This window comes from Muscardinus avellanarius (genome assembly GCF_963383645.1).
Source record: "Muscardinus avellanarius genome assembly, chromosome: 5".
In the NCBI taxonomy this organism is placed as follows: domain Eukaryota; kingdom Metazoa; phylum Chordata; class Mammalia; order Rodentia; family Gliridae; genus Muscardinus; species Muscardinus avellanarius.
The window spans coordinates 86,705,718-86,728,320 of record NC_137790.1 but is presented as its reverse complement, the minus strand read 5'-3'; positions in this window follow the sequence as shown (position 1 = coordinate 86,728,320).

Below are 22,603 nucleotides of genomic sequence, written 5' to 3'. Positions count from 1 at the left end.
GCAGCAAATAGTATATGGCAGCAGGGCGCCAAGAATTGAGGCAGGGAGAGAAGAGGACAGAGGAGACAAGAGCCCCGGAGACTTAAAATCAGCATCTGAATTGGCTCCCAGTTTCTCTAGAGGGAGACTGTTGAATCATGAAGCTAATCACCTTTCTTTTCCTCTGCTCCAGGCTGCTACCAAGTTTAACTCAGGAATCCATCACCCAGGAAATTGACTGCAATGATGAGGAAGTGTTTGAGGCTGTGGATGCTGCTCTGAAGAATTATAACCATAGGAAGGAAAGTAGCAACCAGTTTGTATTGTACCGTGTCTCCGAGGTCAACAAGACGGTGAGTGAGCTGTGTTCTCTCTTGAAGTCACTTGGGATTTGTGCTATCAGTCAGAGTCCAAGAGTCCACCTCTCTCTCTCTCTCTCTCTCTCTCTCTCTCTCTCTCTCTCTCTCTCTCTCTCTCTCTCTCTCCTCTCTCTCTCTCTCTCATGCATGCTGCATGCACACAACACCACCCCACTTGCTGCCATCAGCACAAACAATAGTAACTACCGGAGAACTGGTTATCAAGGGTAGGAGCCAACAGCTGTTGGAAAAGGCCAGCACCACTTGCTGTCCTGAAGGCAGGGTATGACTAGTCTTTGGGCAACCAAGATTGGCTTCCTGGACAATTAGAGAAAGTAGTATCCTCAAATGAAATGAAACACGTAGGAAGAGAAGGTTGAAACTAAGCAGAGAGAAGCCAGTTGTTCAGTCAGCCTATAGCAAGAGGATTCACTGGGTCTCTGGCCCTAGACTAAAATCCAAAGACCTCTAAACGTTAAATATTTTTTTTTCTGGAGTTGTCTAAGACGTATCAGAAATGAGATTAGCATGTTTTTATGGCAACTAGACAAGGTATCTACCATGAAGTCTGTATGGCTAAATGCATCAAGCTTAATAGCAATGTTGTAGTGTTTTTTTTATATACTTTGATCTCTGCACTGATGCATTCAAGTAGAAGATACAAACTGTCCAGATGAATAGTTCAAAAAAATTCAACTCTTTTTTTTTTTTTTTTGAGGTACTGGGGGTGGAACCCAGGGGCTTTTCTACCTCCAGGCTATACTCCCAGACCTGTTTTATACTTTATTTGGAAACAGGGTCTCACTAAGTCTGAGAGCTTCACTAAGTAGCTGGCCCTAGACTAAAATCCAAAGACCTCTAAACCTTAAATGTTTTTTTTCCCCCCTGGGGTTGTCTAAGATGTTCAGAAATGAGACTAGAGAGCTTCACTATGTAGCTGAGGCTTGTTTTGAAGCTGTGCGATCCTCCTGTCTCAGCCTCCCAAGCGCTGGAATTACAAGCGTGCGCCACCATGCCCGGCGAAATTCAACTCTTTTAATAATTTGTTTAAATTTCACTATGTTTGTAATCCTAGCATTCAGAAGGATGAGACTGGAGGATTGTGATTTGTGGACAGCCTCAGCTATTTAGTGAGGCCCTCCACAACTTAGTGAGACCCTGTTTCAAAATAAAAAATAAAAAATAGGGCAGGGGCCAGGCCTGGTGGTGTAGCCCGGAGGTAGAAGGGTTTCATCCCCAGTACCACCACCAAAAAAAAAAAAAAAAAGCACTGGGTGGGGTGTAGCTCGGAGGTAGAATGCCCCTGGGTTCCATCCCCTGACCTGAAAAAAAATTCACTATGAAAGATAATATTTTTTTGATTAGTTAAGCAACTGGTAACTTTAGCAGAAGAAAAGATCCAAACATGTGACATCCTGAAGATAATGATGAAAGTCCCAGTAGATGTAGTTTTTGTTTTTCCAGAAAGTAAAATTGAGTCATTTGGCTTCACAATGCACAGTACAGTAGAATAAAGAAGTCTGCCTTCAGGTGCTCTGAAGTAGCTGTTTATTGATGGTGACATATGTGGCAAATGTGGGTTTTATTCTAAAATGTCACATCATCCTGTTTTGTCTTTACTTTGCAAAGTAGGTACAGCTGCCACTGCCTGCTGCTTCTTAGACCTACAGCATTAGCAAAGTGGAAGGAAGCTTGGAGAACGTCTCCATGAGTCTATCCCTCCTACATACAAGTACTGTGTGCAGGCAGGCTCTGGGACCAAGGATGTGGGGCAGGCTCTGCCTCCCTGAGGTTGTGAGGCTGCCTGGGACATGCCCTGTGTATTTGGGGACCCCCTGCTCTCAACTAGAAAGTGAGTGGCTCGACAACATACCCTCCCAAATCCCTCAGTACTCTGACCTACTGGAATTCCACATTTGAAAACACATCCTAGCACCTTTGTACTCTAAATCTTATTGTATGACATCTTAGAAAAATTAGGTCACCAAAGAAGGAAACAAAGCACTGACAAAGTCCACAGCATCCTACATCCTTCGAGGCAAAGTGCTTTCAAAGTGCATATAGCTTCTTTAAGCCATATACAAGGAGCACATGTTACATGATTCCATTGCTCTGGAATGTCTAGAGTAGGAAGATACTTGGAGACAGAAAGTAGGTTATTGGTTTCCAGGAGTCTGGAGGCAAAGAAGAATGCGAAAAACTGCTAATAACTGCTAATGGGCGCAGAGTTTCTTTTCTCTTGTTTTCTTTGCTTTCTTCCTTCTCTTTCCTCCTTTCTTTCTTTCTTTCTTTCTTTCTTTCTTTCTTTCTTTCTTTCTTTCTTTCTTTCTCTCTTTCTTTCCCTCCCTCCCTCCCTCCCTCCCTCCCTCCCTCCCTCCCTTCTTTCTTTCTTTCTTTCTTTCTTTCTTTCTTTCTTTCTTTCTTTCTTTCTTTCTTTCTTTCTTTCTTTCTTGTGTGGTACTGGGGATTCAACCAAGTAGCATTCTAACTCTGAACTACACCCCTAGCCCTATTTTTATTTTTTTGTTTTGAAATAGGGTCTTGATAGTTTCTGAGAGTCTCGCCACTTTGCTAAGGCTATCCTCAAACCTGCAATCCTCCTGTCTCAGCTTCCAAACTGCACCACTATGCCCAGCAGAGTTTCGTTTGGGAGGGGGTCATAAAATTCTCTAAACTGGATTGTAGCAATAGATATAACTATCCTGAAATGTACTGAATTGTATACTTCAATTGGATTAATTGTATTGGCATGTGAATTTTATCTCAATAATAGCTTTAAAAAGTGAGGAAGAAGCCAGGCATGCTGCATACCTGATTCCCAGTACTTGGGAGACTGAGACAGGAAGATTGTAGATTCAAGGCCAGTTTCAACAACTTAGAGCCTCAGCAACTTAGTAATACCCTGTTTCAAAATTTTTAATGTAAAAAAGGATTGGGGTGTAGAATGCCCCTGGGTTCAGTCTCAACACACATACACACACACAAAAGTTGGGGGGAAGGTTGGGAAATTATAAAACAGAGTATCAAGTAAACTTACTAAAAATCACTCATAATTAATCTCACCATAATAAGATAACTATTAATATTTTAAAATAAAGATCTCCCTTCTTTTTGCAAAAGTAATAGATGTTCATTAGGAAAAATAGACAATTTAGAAGTGTTTGTTTAAAGAACTATAATTATTATCATACCACTGAGAGATACTGTAACAGATTGCTGAATATCTCCTCAGACTTTTTAAAGAGGTATATGCACATGTAAATAAGTTTTTTTTTAAAGTGGACTAATACTATGGCTATTGTTTTGTAATCTTAAAAACTATATTTGTAGCTGGGTGTAATGGTACACACTTATAATCCCAGCATTCAGGAGGCTGAGAACAGAGGATCATGGTTTGCAAACAGACGCAGCTACTTAGTGAGGCCCTTTTCAAGTGAGTAAGATCCTGTTTCAAAAATAAGAAAGACTAGCCGGGTGTGGTGTTGCACGCTTGTAATCCCACTTGGGAGACTGAGAGAGGAGGATCGCATAGGTTCGAAGCCAGCCTCAGCTACCTAGTGAGGCTCTCAGCAACTTAGTGAGACCCTGTTTCCCAGAGGTAGAAAGCCACTGGGTTCCATCCCCAATACCACACACACAAAAAAAAAGACTAAAAATGGGACTGGGGATGTAGCTTGGAGGTACAATGCCACTGAGTTCTGTCCCCAGTACCACGAAAAAAATACTATATTTGTAAATACATTTGTATTTACAAATATATTTGTAAATATATTTGTAAATATATTTGTAAATACATAAACAATCTCCAAGAAAATGTTTATTAAAACATGAACGTTAGATTTTTTTAGAGGGATTCTACCCTTGAAGAGCATTCTATTACCAAGCCACATCTGCAGCCAACTTTATTTTGTATTTTCAAACAGAGTCTTACTGAATTTCTAAGCTTGGCTTTGAATCTGTGATCCTCCTGTCTCGCCTTCCCACATACTGGAATTATAGGTATACACCCAGAAATATTTAGATGTTCAGTGAGTGATGGTCCCTTATTGAATCAAATCAAATCAAGACTGATGTTCAAACTCCACCAGAACCCACTCAAAGTATTAGTTGTTGGGTCCACTGAGTGAACTCTAAATACCTTGCTTGCTTTTTTCAGGTGGGCCCTGAGACACTTTATTCCTTCAAGTATCAGATCAAGGAGGGGGACTGTCCTGTTCAAAGTGGCAAAGCCTGGCAGGACTGTGACTACAAGGGAACTGAGGAAGCTGTGAGTACGCTGCTGATTCCCGGCCCCAGCCTCCTCCAGCTTCTGGGCATTTAAAATTTAAATTATATCAACTCTAAAGCTGATACCTAAAACATAAAATGTGTGCATACTAACAGGGTACTGTGTGATGTTTTAACACATGAATACATGGATAATGTTTAAATCAGGTAAAATATATCTATCTCTTCAAACGTTTGTCATTTCTTTATGGTAACAACATTCAAAATGCTTTCTTGTAGCTTTTTGAAATATATAGTACAGTTATCTACTGTCACCTTCCTGTATAGTAGCAGCCAGACTTCTTGCTTTTATCTAACTGTGACTTAGACACATTGACCAATTGACCAACAGTTCCTGGTCCCTCCTTACTACTCTCCTCAGACTCTGGTAACCAGAAATCAGCCAGTTATTTGAGGTCATCTCTTTAGATTCCACATGAGTGAGCTCAGAAATACTTGTCTTTATGTGTCTGGCTTATTTCGCTTGACATAATGATCTTCAGTTTCATCCTTGTTGTCACAAATGATGAGTCCATCCTGTTTTGTTTTGTTTTGTTTTATGGCTGAACAGCATTCCATTCAGCATATGTACCACGTTGATTTTTCCATTCATTGGTTGTGGTTTGTTTTTTACTTGTGCAGAGATGAATAATATTGTTGATCCTCTTGACAAGGGAGGCAGGTAAACTTTCATTGTGTAGAAAACTTAGAGGCTTGCTGTGCTCTTGTGCAGACAGACAAATGAGACATAAGCCAACAGTTAACAAGGAGAACGCCCTCCCAAGAAAAGGGGTCCTAGTGACCAACCAGCACTGTGGGAGAGACCCAGAGACACGAGCAATCAACATGTGGGCTGAGCTCAAGGCACAAGACGAGATGTGGCTGCTTCAACTATGTAGTCCTGAGTGGAAATCTTGTCTTTGTCTCCAGCTGGCGATGGCAGGCAGGCTGCTTGGTTTCTCTGCACTGGGGTTCTTCCTAATAGAAGGGAAGAAATGGACCTCACCAAGCTGTTGGAGGATGAAATGAGATAAATGACACAAAGGACCTTGTTAACAATGGCTGTCTTAACCAAACGCCTAACCTATGGCGAGCATGCCACAGCTGGTTATGTTGCCTTGATCAAAGGAGGTTGCAGATAGCATCTGTGGAGAAGCAAGCTCTCCTTTAGAAGTCCATGGAGTCCTTCTTTTATGTCAGAATATTGGTATTTTGTGTTTGTTTTGAACAAGACAGTCACCTGCAGTTATGAACAGGCACCGGACTCCATGTCAGGAGAGCAGGGTGGTGGTGCTGGTTGCACCCTCAGTGAGCTCATCTGGCAGGTAGGGGTGACGAGCTGCTGTGTCTAGCACTGCCTCCCTCAGGGCTGTGGGGATGAAGAGAGGGGTCTCCATCCAAAACAATAGTGTCTATGTGAGTGAAGAACAACAAGACACAACAACACAAATACACTTAAAGGACAAGTGGACAGCTGACAGCTATTAGTGCCCACGGTGTGCTGGGCCTTCATTGGGCACCTTTGGTGTGTTTGCACATTATCTTCATAACAATCCTGTGAAAATGAGGTAAAATCCGTCCCAGAAATGTCATCAACAGTACCATTTACAGTATGGGGAGCACAGGTTGAACTGGGTAAACTGACTCAGTGAGGCAAAGGGACTGGACAAGGGAACAGCTAGAATCTGCAGAGCTGGAGCTGATGACACTGATGGGTCCTTGCTCTTCCAGCAGGTGAAGCTGAAGTTGATGTGAATAGTAGTATCCCACGCAAACTGAGAGGTGAGGTGAGCGCAGAGGTTAGCAGGCTGGTTCTGAGCGCTGTGTGCATTTGGTGCAAAAGAAGTATCTCTGGGGCTCAAAACACGCAGGCCTGAAAGCTGCGCCTTTTACACAGGTTCTCCTCTGATACATGGTCGACATCAGTGGTCTTTAAAAAATCATTAGGTCATGAAAACACTTACACTTGTATCTCAAAAGTCCATTAAAAAAATTCTCAAGTTTTTTGCTTTCTTCTTTGTAAGACAGCCATGTTTAGCGACAGTACTAGGTGAATCCATTGGAAAGATGAGGGTGATGGTTCCTGTCTTTCTTTCAGGCCACAGGAGAATGCACAGCAACCGTGGGGAAGAGGGGGAGCGCGAGCTTCTCTGTGGCTTCCCAGGCCTGCCAGATCACCCCAGGCAGCCCAGGTAAAAGCGAACCTGTCCTTGTGGTCTTTTTACTTGTCTAAGAGCAAAGAGCATGTTTGTCAGATCAAGTTGATATAAAAATATATTAACTCTTGTGTTAGGTTTTATACTTGTTAGAAATTTTAAAAAGGAGAAACTCATATATTAATTTAAAATTAAGAGACCCCTGGAGAAACCAGGCCCAGTAAGATGCTGGGTTCTGGGCGGGGGTCGCGGGGCACGCCAGCTGGGGCCCGGGTCGCGGGACTCTGGGCCCCGGGCCGAACTGCGAGTAGCACGCCAGACCCCTGGAGAAACCAGGCCCAGTAAGACGCTGGGATCTGGGCGGGGGTCCCGCGCGGGGCACGCCAGCTGGGGCCTGGGTCGCGGGACTCTGGGCCCCGGCCGTACTGCGCGTAGCACGCCAGACCCCTGGAGAAACTGGGCCCAGTAAGATGCTGGGTTCTGGGCGGGGGTCCCGCGCGGGGCACGCCAGCTGGGGCCCGGGTCGCCGGACTCTGGGCCCCAGTCGAACTGCGAGTAGCACGCCAGACCCCTGGAGAAACCAGGCCCAGTAAGATGCTGGGTTCTGGGCAGGGGTCGCGCACGGGGCACGCCAGCTGGGGCCCCGGTCGCCGGACTCTGGGCCCCGGGCCGAACTGCGAGTAGCACGCCAGACCCCTGGAGAAACCAGGCCGAGTAAGATGCTGGATTCTGGGCGGGGGTCGCGGGGCACACCAGCTGGGGCCTGGGTCGCGGGCCTCTGGGCCCCGGGCAGAACTGCGAGTAGCACGCCAGACCCCTGGAGAAACTGGGCCCAGAACAGAAAAAGATAAAGAAAAATATCGGAGAGGAGATAAGAAAGCCGTTATGGATGCCAGGACACTGGAGATGCAGACACAACTTATCTAAATGCACTGGAACTTATGGAAAAATTCGCCGTGAAAGAGGACTGCTATTTCTCTATATTGTTAAGAATCTCAGACATCACATTTAAGGAGAGAGTTTAGCGGAGACCAAGGAGAAATGCGGTGTTGAAAGAGTTCTCCGCGATGGTGGTAGAGACTTGTATTCAGGAGAAGCAGAAACCGGATCTTACCAATTTTATTTTTTTGGAGAAATTACACCAAATGTCGAATGCTACCATCACGCATGCTTAGGAACACTGGACAACATTCAGAGTGGAAAAAGAGCCTGGGAAGGATTTGAAACGGTGGAGGCAGTGGCAATGCCAGTAGCCAATACTCAGGGAAGGCAGAGATCTGATACATTACAACTGGAACCTTTGAAATAATAACCACAGAGACAGTGATCGGAACCTGCTGAGGGGTTAGGCGGGCACCGGGGCCAGTGGCCGCCATCGGAGCTTACTGTGAGGCAAGGCCACTACTGAGGCCTCCGTGGCCGAGATTGGAACCTGCAGAGGGGTTAGACCGATGCTGGGGCCAGCGAGGCCGGCATTGGAGCCTGCCATGAGGCAAGGCTTATGCTAGGGCCTCCGAGGTCGGGTCCGGAACTTGCTGAGGGGTTGGGCCGGTGCTGGGGCCAGCGAGGCTGGCATCAGAGCTTGCCGTGAGGCAAGGCTGGTACTGGGGCCTCCGAGGCCAGGATAAGAGCCTGCCGAGGGGTTAGGCCGGTGCTGGGGCCAGCGAGGCCGGCATCGGAGCCTGCCTTGAGGCATGACCAGTGCTGGGGCCTCCAAGGCCGGGATCGGAGCCTGCCGAGGGGTTAGGCCGGTGCTGGGGCCAGCGAGGCCGGCATTGGAGCCTGCCTTGAGGCAAGGCTGGTACTGAGGCCTCCGAGGCCAGGATAAGAGCCTGCCGAGGGGTTAGGCCGGTGCTGGGGCCAGCGAGGCCGGCATCGGAGCCTGCCGTGAGGCATGACCAGTGCTGGGGCCTCCAAGGCCGTGATCGGAGACTGCCGAGGGATTAGGCCGGTGCTGGGGCCAGTGAGTCCGGCATTGGAGCCTGCCTTGAGGCAAGGCCGGTACTGGGGCCTCGAGGCCAGGATAAGAGCCTGCTGAGGGGTTAGGCCGGTGCTGGGGCCAGCGAGGCCGGCATCGGAGCCTGCCGTGAGGCAAGGCCGATACTGGGGCCTCCGAGGCCAGGATAAGAGCCTGCTGAGGGGTTAGGCCGGTGCTGGGGCCAACGAGGCCGGCATCGGAGCCTGCCTTGAGGCATGACCAGTGCTGGGGCCTCCAAGGCCGGGATCGGAGCCTGCCGAGGGGTTAGGCCGGTGCTGGGGCCAGCGAGGCCGGCATTGGAGCCTGCCTTGAGGCAAGGCTGGTACTGAGGCCTCCGAGGCCAGGATAAGAGCCTGCCGAGGGGTTAGGCCGGTGCTGGGGCCAGCGAGGCCGGCATCGGAGCCTGCCTTGAGGCATGACCAGTGCTGGGGCCTCCAAGGCCGGGATCGGAGCCTGCCGAGGGGTTAGGCCGGTGCTGGGGCCAGCGAGGCCGGCATTGGAGCCTGCCTTGAGGCAAGGCTGGTACTGAGGCCTCCGAGGCCAGGATAAGAGCCTGCCGAGGGGTTAGGCCGGTGCTGGGGCCAGCGAGGCCGGCATCGGAGCCTGCCGTGAGGCATGACCAGTGCTGGGGCCTCCAAGGCCGTGATCGGAGACTGCCGAGGGATTAGGCCGGTGCTGGGGCCAGTGAGTCCGGCATTGGAGCCTGCCTTGAGGCAAGGCCGGTACTGGGGCCTCGAGGCCAGGATAAGAGCCTGCTGAGGGGTTAGGCCGGTGCTGGGGCCAGCGAGGCCGGCATCGGAGCCTGCCGTGAGGCAAGGCCGATACTGGGGCCTCCGAGGCCAGGATAAGAGCCTGCTGAGGGGTTAGGCCGGTGCTGGGGCCAACGAGGCCGGCATCGGAGCCTGCCTTGAGGCATGACCAGTGCTGGGGCCTCCAAGGCCGGGATCGGAGCCTGCCGAGGGGTTAGGCCGGTGTTGGGGCCAGCGAGGCCGGCATTGGAGCCTGCCTTGAGGCAAGGCTGGTACTGAGGCCTCCGAGGCCAGGATAAGAGCCTGCCGAGGGGTTAGGCCGGTGCTGGGGCCAGCGAGGCCGGCATCGGAGCCTGCCGTGAGGCATGACCAGTGCTGGGGCCTCCAAGGCCGTGATCGGAGACTGCCGAGGGATTAGGCCGGTGCTGGGGCCAGTGAGTCCGGCATTGGAGCCTGCCTTGAGGCAAGGCCGGTACTGGGGCCTCGAGGCCAGGATAAGAGCCTGCTGAGGGGTTAGGCCGGTGCTGGGGCCAGCGAGGCCGGCATCGGAGCCTGCCGTGAGGCAAGGCCGATACTGGGGCCTCCGAGGCCAGGATAAGAGCCTGCTGAGGGGTTAGGCCGGTGCTGGGGCCAACGAGGCCGGCATCGGAGCCTGCCTTGAGGCATGACCAGTGCTATGGCCTCCAAGGCCGGGATCGGAGCCTGCTGAGGGGTTAGGCCGGTGCTGGGGCCAGCGAGGCCGGCATCGGAGCCTGTCTTGAGGCAAGGCCGGTACTGGGGCCTCCGAGCCCAGGATAAGAGCCTGCCGAGGGGTTAGGCCGGTGCTGGGGCCAGCGAGGCCGGCATCGGAGCCTGCCTTGAGGCATGACCAGTGCTGGGGTCTCCGAGGCCGGGATCGGAGCCTGCTGAGGGGTTAGGCCGGTGCTGGGGCCAGTGAGGCTGGCATCGGAGCCTGCCTTGAGGCAAGGCCGGTACTGGGGCCTCCGAGGCCAGGATAAGAGCCTGCCGAGGGGTTAGGAAGGTGCTGGGGCCAGCGAGGCCGGCATCGGAGCCTGCCATGAAGTAAGGCCGATACTGGGGCCTCCGAGGCCAGGATAAGAGCCTGCTGAGGGGTTAGGCTGGTGCTGGGGCCAACGAGGCCGGCATCGGAGCCTGCCTTGAGGTATGACCAGTGCTATGGCCTCCAATGCCGGGATCGGAGCCTGCTGAGGGGTTAGGCCGGTGCTGGGGCCAGCGAGGCCGGCATCGGAGCCTGTCTTGAGGCAAGGCCGGTACTGGGGCCTCCGAGCCCAGGATAAGAGCCTGCCGAGGGGTTAGGCCGGTGCTGGGGCCAGTGAGGCCGGCATCGGAGCCTGCCGTGAGGCAAGGCCGGTACTGGGGCTTCCGAGGCCAGGATAACAACCTGCCGAAGGGCTAGACCGGTGCTGGGGCCAGCATGGCTGGCATCGGAGCGTGCCGTGAGGCGAGGCCAGCATCGGACCCTGCCGTGAGACATGGCCAGTGCTGGGGCCTCCTAACCCGGGAACAGAACCTGCCGAGGGGTTAGGCCGGTGCTGGGGCCAGTGAGGCCGACACCGGAGCCTGCCATGAGGCAAGGCTGGTACTGAGGCCTCCGAGCCCAGGATTGGAGCCTGCCGAGGGGTGAGGCCGATGCTGGGGCCAGCAAGGCCGGCATTGGAGCCTGCCGTGAGGCAAGGCCACTCCTGCGGCCTCCAAGGCCAGGACCGAAGCCAGCTTAGGGGTTAGACCGGTGCAGGGGCCAGCGAGACTAGACCTGGGGCCTCCCATGAGGCAAGGCCGCTGCTTGAGCTAGCGAGGCCTGGATCACTCCACTGAGTAGCCAGGCCACTATTGGGACCATCAAGAGTGGGATCGGTATTTGCAACGCAGCATGCACAGAGAAATATCGCAGAAAATATAAACCAGACGCTTCTCTTAATCAGCAATAACTAGGAGGAAAAGGGCAACAGGAAGAGTTTGAGCTATAGAAAGGGCCCTATAGTGAAGCAACTAATGTGACCAATCAGAGGGTATGTAATACTGGAGGACGGAGCCTCTTTAAAACGCAGGAGGTACATAAACAAATGTATCAAAGTAAATCACCAAGGAAGCGTGCGATGGAGGGAGGGGGAGGGAATGGGATGGGGGCTGAAGGAGGGCTAATTGGATGATGTGTGCTTGTGTATCCTCTCAAGTCTTGTACTCCAATGTGATTGATATATGACTACAATGCACCAATTTAAAAATAAATTAATAAAAAAAAGAAAAAAAAGAAAAAAATAAATAAAAAATAAAAAATAAATAAAATTAATAAAATTAAAAACATTTTAGAATACATATAAGGGCTAGAGATATAGTTCAGTGGTAGAGCTCTTACCTAACATGTAGGGGGACCCAGAGTTCAATATCCAGCATCACAAACAAATGAGATAGATTCAAAATAATTGTGCATGATATTGTGTAAGCAAGATGTTTCTGAGTGCTGGGCATGGTGGCATACACTTGTAATCTCAGTATTTGGGAGACTGAGACAAGAGATTACAGGTTCTCAGCCAGCCTCAGCTACTTAGTAAGGCTCTCCACAACTTAGTGAGACCCTATTTCCAAATAAAGAATAAAAACTAAGGCAGGTAAAATACCACTGGGTTCAATATTCAGTTCTGAAAAAAGAATTCTGAGTGAGTGGTAGAATTTGTTTTCCCTTTTATTAATAACCAGTCTTGTGTTCTTAAATAAGGGGTTTACTAGATTTTTTTACTAGCAAGTTTATCAGGTCCTTGTAAATGACCTTGGCTTAGGAGCAAGTATCAAATGCTGCTTTCACTTGTTAACGCTGCCTTTCCCTGCTCTTCATTAAGTCCAGGCTGTTATGCAGACAAGGCATCACCCTTGCTTAGGCTGCATGGAACCCCTGTCAACCACAAGCCCTGAACTGAAGCCGGTCTTGACTCACGCCATTCAACATCTCAACAACAAAGTGGATCATTCCCACCTCTTTACCCTTGGAGAAGTGAAAAGAGCCCAAAGTCAGGTTAGTTTGATCATTTTTCACATCTTATGATGCTATTAGCAATCTCTAGGATTTTTGTGTTTAGGGTATTACAACTGAAAGTGAGCCCTTGGTGGACAGAAGATGTCTGATTCCAAGGTTGCATGTTCATGGGAGAACAACACTCCAGTGAAAGATTTCCTTTTGCTATGAGTAGGATAGTTCAATTCGTAAAGTAAAAAGGTGGCTAATCAGAACTCCTTCCTTTGAAAAAAAATGAACAAGCAGTCATTGTTACATATTCTTCCCAGAGATGGTGCAAAGGAAAAGTCTCTAGAGTTTTAAAAGTCCATATAAGCATTTCACTTTCATGTCCCAGAGATAATAAATTTCATCTTAAAAGTTGTTATGACTTTCTGTGTACCCTCTAAATTGCAGATTCCATATCATCAGGGTGAAAAATATTAAATGTCTAATAATCTGGTTCTTTTATTGGCTTAATTCACCAAGACTTGTCTGATAGTTGACTGGGACCATTATATTTCAGACTCTCATGAGTGATTTATGTTGGACAGTAACATTCTCTGAATTTAGTACACCTATGGCTTGCCTAGATGTGAGATGCGCGTTTTCCTCAATTCTGCGCATATATAGTTGTCAAGGTGGGTCCATCCCAGAACAAATCAGGAGAAATTTCATTACTTGCTGTACTGAGAACCTATAAATGCCCCTTCAGGTCCAAAATTTTCTTGTCTAGACAAGCATTATTATCTCACAAGCTTCACTAAAGCATTTTCTCTCTGCAGACGATTAGAAGAAATATTGCTAGGCATTATTGAAGGAAATATAGTAACTGCATCTATTACTGCTTTTTTATTTGCTGATAAATAGGGTTGTGTGTGTGCGCGCACGTGCGCATGCACCTTGTGAGAATCTCAAGGTGCTCAACATTTATTCATCAATAACTTTTGTCACGTAATGATAGTTTATATTTCTTGAGCATTTATATGTCATGCAGTGTTTTGAATTCTTCTTAACTTTTTTATATCACTGTGAATAATATTTATACTCTTCTTTAAATACCCAATCCAAACCTGTTGCAGGTGGTGCAGGGAACAAATTATGAAGTTACCTACTCTGTCGTCCAAACGAATTGTTCCAAGGAAAAATTCCTCTCCTTAACTCCAGAATGCAAGTCCCTCCTGAATGGGGTGAGTAGGCAGAAGTTAAATGTAAAGTTCTTAGCACTTTATTTACACAATTTCAAGCATTTAGGCTGTCCCTAAAGCATCGCTGACATTCAGCAGACACATGCACAGGTACTCAGGATCCCTGAAGCTCACATCCCTGGAAAGCTCGCTTACCTGGTCAAAGAATCTAAACATCTAACAATAAATATTTATAGACTGTGACCTGTCTAGGAATGGCCCAGAGACAAATGATGGAATTGTCAGGTTTGTCCTTCCCAGCTCCTGGGGAGAGCGAGAGAAGCACAAAGACACTGAGCTCAGACCTGTATGGTCCTCAGTGTCCTCCAGGTGCTCAGTGGCCTCTGGTGCTCTCCGCTCTCCCCAGGACAGTCCTCCCTTCAGACTCACTCCCTTGCCCTCTTCTACTTAAATAAACACATTCTGGGTCTAACTCCTTGTGGACCTTCATAGGATGCTGTCTTGTCATCTCAGCCATGATTACACTAAATGGTGCCTCTCCTGGTGACAGTGGCTAGAGGATGTTAAGATGACTAAGCATCCCTTCCCAGGGATGTTTGCATTTTAGTAGAGATTGTCCTTGGACCAAGGAATTGATGCAGGTATCTAATCTAGCATTCTGCTCCTAAAGTTCTATCATTTGGAGAAAAGGTGGAAAATCTAGGCCACAAGATGTTCACTTAGATGTTAATTTAATAGAAAACATTGAAAATAAATTCTATATGCAACATCAGGGAATGATTAGGTCAATTACAGTATAACAATGTTATAGAAAAGCTCTATTTATAGAGCTTTTAATGACAGTAGAATGGTCGCAAAAAGAATCAGTATACAAAATTATACATAGAATTTATCCAAACATATAAAGTAAATGTAAATATAAAAAGTGATAATAAATATGTCAAAGTATAAAATATAATCAACTTCAGAATTATGAATGCTTGCTTTTTCTGATTCTTTGTGCTTTTTGGAACTCCTCAATATTTCTCTTTTTTTTTTTTTTTTTTTTTTGAGGCTCTGGGGATGGAACCCAGGGCCATTCGACCTCTGAGCTCCACTCCCTGCCCTATTTTTTATTCTTTATCTGGAAACAGGGTCTCACTGAGTTGTGGAGGGCCTCACTAAGTAGCTGAGGCTGTCCATGAACCGCAATCCTCCAGCCTCAGCCTCCCGAATGCTGGGATTACAAGCGTGCGCCACCACGCCTGACTTTCTAATTTTCTAATTGAACATAAATTCATTGTACAATGGGAAAAGAAGTAAAATCAACACATTCAAGAGAGTGAAATGGCAATCCATGAAATGAAAGAAAATATTTGTAAATCCTCTACTTGATAAGGTTCAGTGTGCAGAATATATACAGAACCCCTACAACGCGACAACAAAAAGACAAACCAATTTAAAAATGGACACAAGGCTTGAACAATCATTTGTTCAAAGAAGATAGGCAAATAACCAATAATCACATAAACACATATTCAACATCATTAGCCCTCTAAGAAATGAAAATACAAACCTCAGAAAGATGCCATTTCAAACCTAGGGTCTGGCTATAATTAAAGAAAATCAAATAAGCAGTGTTGGAGAAGTTATAGAAAAATCAGAACTTTTATATATTGCTGCTAGAAATATAAAGTAGTACAGCCAGCACAGAAGCAGTTTGGCAATGCCTCAAAAAGTTAACATAAAATGACATCTTTAAAAATGACATTTATCATATGTGTGTTCCTTTATTGAAAATATGTAACTAAGCCGGGCATGGTGGCGCATGCTTGTAATCCCCATGCTTGGAAGGCGGAGACGGGAGGATCGCTGGCTTAAGATACCCTGTTTCCAAATAAAAATATAAAGTAGGTCTGGGAGTGTATCTCGGAGGTAGAAGGGTTTCCAGGAATCCCAGTACCACCAAAAAATGAAAATAAATTAAAAAGGAAAATATGTAATTAAAAACAACTTTAAAGACAATGTAGAAACATAGGAAAAATAATGTCAAACCACACAGCCCAAGACCTCAACATATCTTAATGTATTTTTATCTTTTTGAGAAAGATGAGAGAGTTATGGACAATTATCAGTGACTTTTTCTCTTTTAATAGCTGTGGTTATTTTACATGTGATTTTTTCATTTAAGAATATGGCCATGTCATCAAAATCTTGTAACACACTATTTGTTTAGGATTTGGGTACCCAAATTATAGTTTTAGAGGATGAATTGGGTAGTTTGCCATTACTTTTATATTCCAAAATAGTTTATATAGTATCAAAAAACATGTATCTTCAGTTTTTAAAAATACTCACCTATAAATGTCTGTTTGGAGGTAAGAAGTCAAGTTTTCTTCTTGATTTTAAGTCAGTGTCAGTCATCTATAATTTTCAAAATTATCTATTTCTTGAGGATTTACATAATACTCTCTTTTTACTTCAATGAATGCTTTGCTATTTTGTCTTTTTTATGCACCACCATGCCTAGCCTTTTTGTTGTTATTGTTCTTATAATTAAAGCTGCAGTGAATATTATTGTACATAAGGACTTCTATTTTATTTTATTTTATTTTATTTTGTGTATATGGTGTTGGGGAGTGAATCTGGGGCGTTCTACTTCTGAGCTACAGTCCCAGCCCTATTTTTTATTCTTTATTTTGAAACAAGGTCACTAAATTGCAGAGGGCCTCGCTAAGTAGCCGAGGCTGGTGGCGAACCTGTGATCCTCCTGTCTCAGGGTCCCAAGTACTGAGATTACAAGCTTGCGCTACTATGTCTGACTCAGGACTTCTATTTTAAATTCCTAGAAATAGAATTACTGTGTTTGGCTTTTTTCCTTTCACCAGTTAAAAGACCACTCAACTGTTTTAGTTAATGCCAGTGTTTTCTGTTTTCTATTTCATTGGTTTTTCTTTTACTATTATCATGTCTTCCTTCTTGCTTTCCTTATATATCATTCTTGTTTTTAAGATCCTGCACTTGAGGGTCTTTTGCTTGTTTTTACTGCTGTATTTTTAGAGTGTTGCTGGTAATTGAACTCACAGGCATTCTATTTCTGGGCTAGACCAGCAGCCCCCCATTTTATTTTTAAACAGTCTTATTAAGTTTTGGAGAGTTTTGCTAAGTTGCTGAGAATAGCCTCAAACCTGTGATTCTCCTTGGTCAGTCTCCCAAGTACTTGAATCATAGGCATATGCCACCATGTCCCACTTGCCTCTCATTTTTACTTATAGAATCATGTAAAGCCATGACTTAACTCCAAATCCTGTTCTCTCAACTTTAGGTAGGTTTCCTAGGGAATTTAATTTTCTTTTGGTGGTAAGAATTTTGATTCCATGCCATGTAATCTTGTATTTTTCCTGTGTGTGTGTGTGTGTGTGTGTGTGTGTGTAGGTGTGTGTGTAGGTGTGTGTGACTAGATATTGAATTCTAGTGTGCTCTACCACTGAGCAATATTCCTAGCCCTTTATTTTTAATGTTGAGGGAGGGTCTCAGTAAGTTGCCAAGGCTCTCCCTGAACTTGCAAATCTCTTGCCTCAACCTCACAAGCACTGGCATTACAGGCCTGCACCACTGTGCATGGAATACACTAATCTGCATCTTTAAAAAATAAATGACTTCTTTTACTACTTTATGAATTTTTGTTACCTTGAATCTTATGTTTTAATGCTAATAATATTCAGCTCGTTTATTTCCTCATAGTTTTGACTATCCTTTTTTAGCTTTATTCTTTTTATTAAAAGATATGATCCTTAACGCTATGTCAGTGTGATTCTCTTTTTTAACTTTTTCTTCTACAGTGATTTAGAAAATAAATATTTTATTTTTAATATTACTAGATACTTAAGGATTCTTAAATGTGTTCTCATTTTGCTTTTTAAAAACCAGGATATGGGTGAATGTACAGATCATATATCAGTGGATCTTCAGGAAAAAATTGTTGCCTTCTCCCAGGACTGTGACATTTATCTAGGTGAGAGATAGCACACGTTGACAGCCCGAGTAGTGAGACATTGGTCCCACCAGTAGGTCTTACCTATGTACAAGTTATTCTTAGATTTGCTCATGTAACTTCATGATTACTGTATCTCATTTTAATTACTCAGAATAAATAAATCTTTCCAATTAAAATTGAGGGGGTTTGCATATTTTAATGGAGGAAAGGCAGAGAGTGAGTTCAGTTTATGGTCAAGTCCCTACTTCTTATAAAAAGAGTTGTCTTTCTCACACATGGAAAATAGTTGCGTCCATTTTGAGATGAGAAGCTTAACTGAAGCTGCCTGTTCCTCAAGGCCACAGACTTGAAAATTTTCCTGTGGAAGTGTTAGCCCTTGAAATTAAGCATTGCTTTTTATAGTTCCCAAAAAAATCCAGAGAAAGTGCAGCACATTGATTGAGTCCCTACCACCCTCTGGCTGAGTCTGTCGCCCTCAACACTGGCTCTGAGGAGGGGAAAGAAGAAAGGCAGGAAGTGCAGGGCCACAGACAAGCTTCCTTACTGCTGGGCCTGGGCTGCCATGCGGTCCCCTAAAAATCAGGAGATTTTTTGTGTTCCTTTGTGGAGAGGTGCTAGGCTCAACTTCAGTGTGCCCGCTGCTTAACACAACCTGATTCTTTCAGGGGAGGACTTTGAACAATCACGCCCCAGGATTTGCCCAGGCTGTCCCAGTGAGGTATCTGTCAACAGCCCAGACCTGAAGGAGGCGCTTACTCATTCCATTACAAAGCTCAATGCACAGAATAACGGACCTTTCCATTTCAAGATTGACACCGTGAAAAGAGCTACATCGCAGGTCTGTAAATCATGCTACAAAAAATGGGGATGTTGTAGTCCACGTGCCAGGTACTTGCTCATTTTGCCACTGATCTTGGCTCTGGATTGAGGAGCAGTGTGTTTTGTAAAGGGATTTGGTAGATTTGAATACTGAGTCCCAACTCTGCCTCATGCTGCTGGGCGATCTTTGACAAATCTTTTATAACATTCTGTCTCGTTTCTATCTATAAATGACTGGGGTGAAGATGAAAGAAGATAATGTATGTCAAATCACTTTTAAAACTAGAAAATACTATAGAATTGGGTTTATAGGAATCTAAAATAGAAGTCTTTATATACAATGACATATTATTCTTTTATAATTAAAGCTACATACAACAGCTTTAATTTAACAGAAAAAAATATTAAGAATGGTGATGATTGTATGTAATCCCAGCTACTATAGAGGTTGAAGCCAGAGGATTGCCAATTTAGGCCAGTTTTGGCATCCTGTCTTCAACAAAAAAACACACAGGGCTGGGGATATAGCTTAGTGTAGAGTTTTCAAGGGTCAATACCCAAAAGTTTAAAAAAAAGAAAAAGATAATGGAAAAAAAAACACAAGAAGGGAGGGAAGGAAGAAAGGGAGGGAGGAAGGAAAGAAGAAAAGAAGAAAGGAAGGAAAGAAGGAAGGAAGGAAAGAAGGAAGGAAGGAAGAAAAAAAGGTGAACTGTTAACAGAACTTCTCAGCAGGGCTGTTTGTTTTGTTGCCTTCAATCTTGCTGACCCTGAGGTCATGGATTTTCCTCCCTGCCTCTACTCAAAGGAATAGATGTCAAAACTCTGTGTATGCATATTTGGAAATTTTTTCTTTGATAAAGTTCTAGGAATGTCAAGGAATATGTCTATATCTGAGACTTTATGCTAATTGCCCAATGACCAAACTTTTTGCAAATATGCCAATTTACATTCACTGCATCTGGGTAGAAGCCGCTGCTCCAGAATCTTGACTTGAATTCTGTTCTCACCAGCGGCGACTGAGGCTGCGCATTCCCCACACCTGACCAACACCAGCTGCCATCTTTGCCAACAGGGAAGACCCAAGCTGATGCCACACTGCTTTTCAGTTGTGCACAGCCTAGGTCATTAGGAAAGGTACCGTTGTTTCAGGCTTGAAATGCACTTTAACTTCATGCCTGAAATACCTGCCCATGCCTTTTGATGATTTTTTTGTTTGTTTGTGTGTGTGTGCATATCTTTATATTCTTTATGTGTTTAAGAATATCAATCCTACATCATAATCTTCCAAGTCTGCATTTTTACTTTGATTCTTCTCATCTTGGAGAATCTGTTTTCATTCTTGAGTAACAACTATAAACATTTCCCTCTGACTTCACGTTTCCTTCCTCTACTTTTCACTGAAGACTTAAGTGTTCCAAATATCTCTAGTTATTTTTCTTTCATTTTCAAAGGCATCTGAAATTTATGTTGCTGTTTGCTATTCTTTACTTAGAACAAAAATCTTGGGCAGGATGGATTAAGCTAGGAAGAATGGCACCAGATAATAATAGTTATATAAATGTAATCTTGAGATTTCATAACGGAAGAAATCTACTTAATTCCTATGGCCCTGATTGGACTTCAGTCACCAGCTGGGGTTTGCATGACAAGCTGTCAGTTTTCACAGATGACATTAAATTGATTAACATTGTGGCAATTACTTTTTAAAGATTGGATTGAATTTTACATTCAAAAGAGCAGGAGAGTCCATAAGCACCAATGTTAAGACTCTCAAACCTTTTTGGGATCCTCCCCAACTTCCACATACACTTTAATTTTTAAAATTAATTAATAAATCAATTTTTAAAAAACTTAGCCACACTTTCCCAGCAAAACAAGATCAGAAAAGAGAGGAGGACTTGAGTTCTTCCTATGACCCTCCTGTCCACATCTTTCTCCAATTGAAAATTTCTCATTCTATTAACAAGCATGAAGATATAGAGAAGACTTGTGGTTAGCTTTTACTAAAATGAGATTGCACTGTAACTTTCCTTTTTTTTTAAACAACAGCGCTTTCCCTCCAAGTCAATATAGATGTCATGCATTGTTTTTAATATTTGCATAGTATTATGAATACACACACACTTTAAAAACTTTAATTGAATACTAAATACTGAGATCAAGAAATTGGATTGGTAAATGCTTAATGGAAGACAGCATTGTGCAGTAATTAAAATTTTCTTAGACATTGAAATATTTACTTAATACCAAAATTAAGTAAATATTTGGTTTGTTTATTTTGTTTTGTTTGGTTTGATTTTTTAATGTGAGGAGCTGGGCACAGTGGCATGTATCTGTAACCCCAACTATATTGGAGACTAAAGCAGGAGGATTACAAGTTTGAGGCCGTCTTTGGCAAAGAAATGAGACCTTCCTGAAAATTGAAATAAAATGGCTTGGGGTTCAGTTCAGTGGTAGAGGATGTACTTAGCTTACCCATCACAAGGCCCTAGATTAAATTCCCATTATCACAAAAGAAAAAATGACACAAGAAGTAATAGAAAATTGAAGTTTCTAATTGCAAAATTTAATACACATAATTTCTGTATTAGTAGTAACTCAGTAGTTAAATGATTGAAGATCTGACAGGAAAACAAAGTGTGTTTAAAGAAAATGTTGCCATTTTTCTTCCTACCCCTCAGATTCTATTACAACTTACAGATATATTGCAGCTGTTGAACAACAAAATTCAGAATACATTAAAATAAAAACTATAGCCTGCTTTTCTTCTATTCAGAAAAAAAATAGAACCAGCCAACATATGTATATGTTTTTAATATACATACAAACTGAAACTTTTGTTATCAAACATTCATATTTTGGGGAAGGATAACTCTTTAAGCTGGTTAGTATGTAATTAATCTTCCTTGATCTTCCTTTAAAATTCTTTAGAGTAAAAAACACAATTTCATATAAAAATATTAATTAGGCACTTATTTATGCTATTTAATTTTTCAGGTGGTAGGCGGGGTTAAATACTCTATTGAGTTCACAGCCAGGGAAACCTCATGTTCCAAGGAAAGTCATGAACAGTTGATTGAAAGCTGTGAGACCAAACAACCTGGCGTGAGTAATAATACAACTTCTACCTTTTCTCTGGAAACCTATTTGATGTCCTAAGGATCACTTGTTTATGTCATGAATTAACAATGGTTTCTCTTCTGGCTTCTGTTTTCATGAACAGCAAAGACTATACTGCAATGCTGAAGTTTATACGAGACCTTGGGAGAATTATGTTCACTCTAAAGTCAACTGCAAGAAAGCAACGATGGTATGATTACACTGAGTCCACTTGGGGTCAGTCCTGCCCATCCTGAAAAGCCATATTTGGGGTTGAAAAGGAACCATTACTGAAATGAATTGGAGGATGTTGCTTGTAAAAGAGGAGATATATCACAATCCGTGCTGATCTCTCTTTTCTCGTGGGTGGGGAGGAGAGCTGCAATCCTCTTGATCACTTGTCACATTGTCAGTGTCCCTGGCACCTTCCCTGGGCAGTGGTGGGCTGGGGTCTCTGCTGTGAGGCTCTAATTCTGGCCACTCACCTTCAAGGTGCTCCTGAGGCAGGTCCAGGGCTCTGCTGCGCTCTGCATAATTCCAGGGAGCTTCCTGAGAAACGTAGACTCTTGTCCATTCCACATTTTCTGAATCAGAATTCAAATTTTTAAAAATATCTCCAAGGAGCCGGGCGTGGAAGCGCATGCTTGTAATCCCCGCGCTTGAGAGGTGGAGACAGGAGGATCGTGCAGGTTCGAAGCCAGCCGTGCTGGCTTAAGAGACCCTGTTTCCAAATATAAAATAGTATAAAATAGGTCTGGGAGTGTATCCCGGAGGTAGAAGGGCTTCCAGGAACCCCAGTAACACACACACACACAAATATATATATATATATATATATATATATATATATATTCTTTATTTATATGTATGTTTATATATATTTATATATATACACTTTAATTTTATTTATTTTTATTAATTTTATTTATTTAATTTTATTAATTTTATTATTTAAATTTAATTATATATTATATATATTTATATATAACACTTTAATATATTTTATATGTTATTTATTTATATATAAATTATATATTATATATTTATATATGTGTGTATGTATG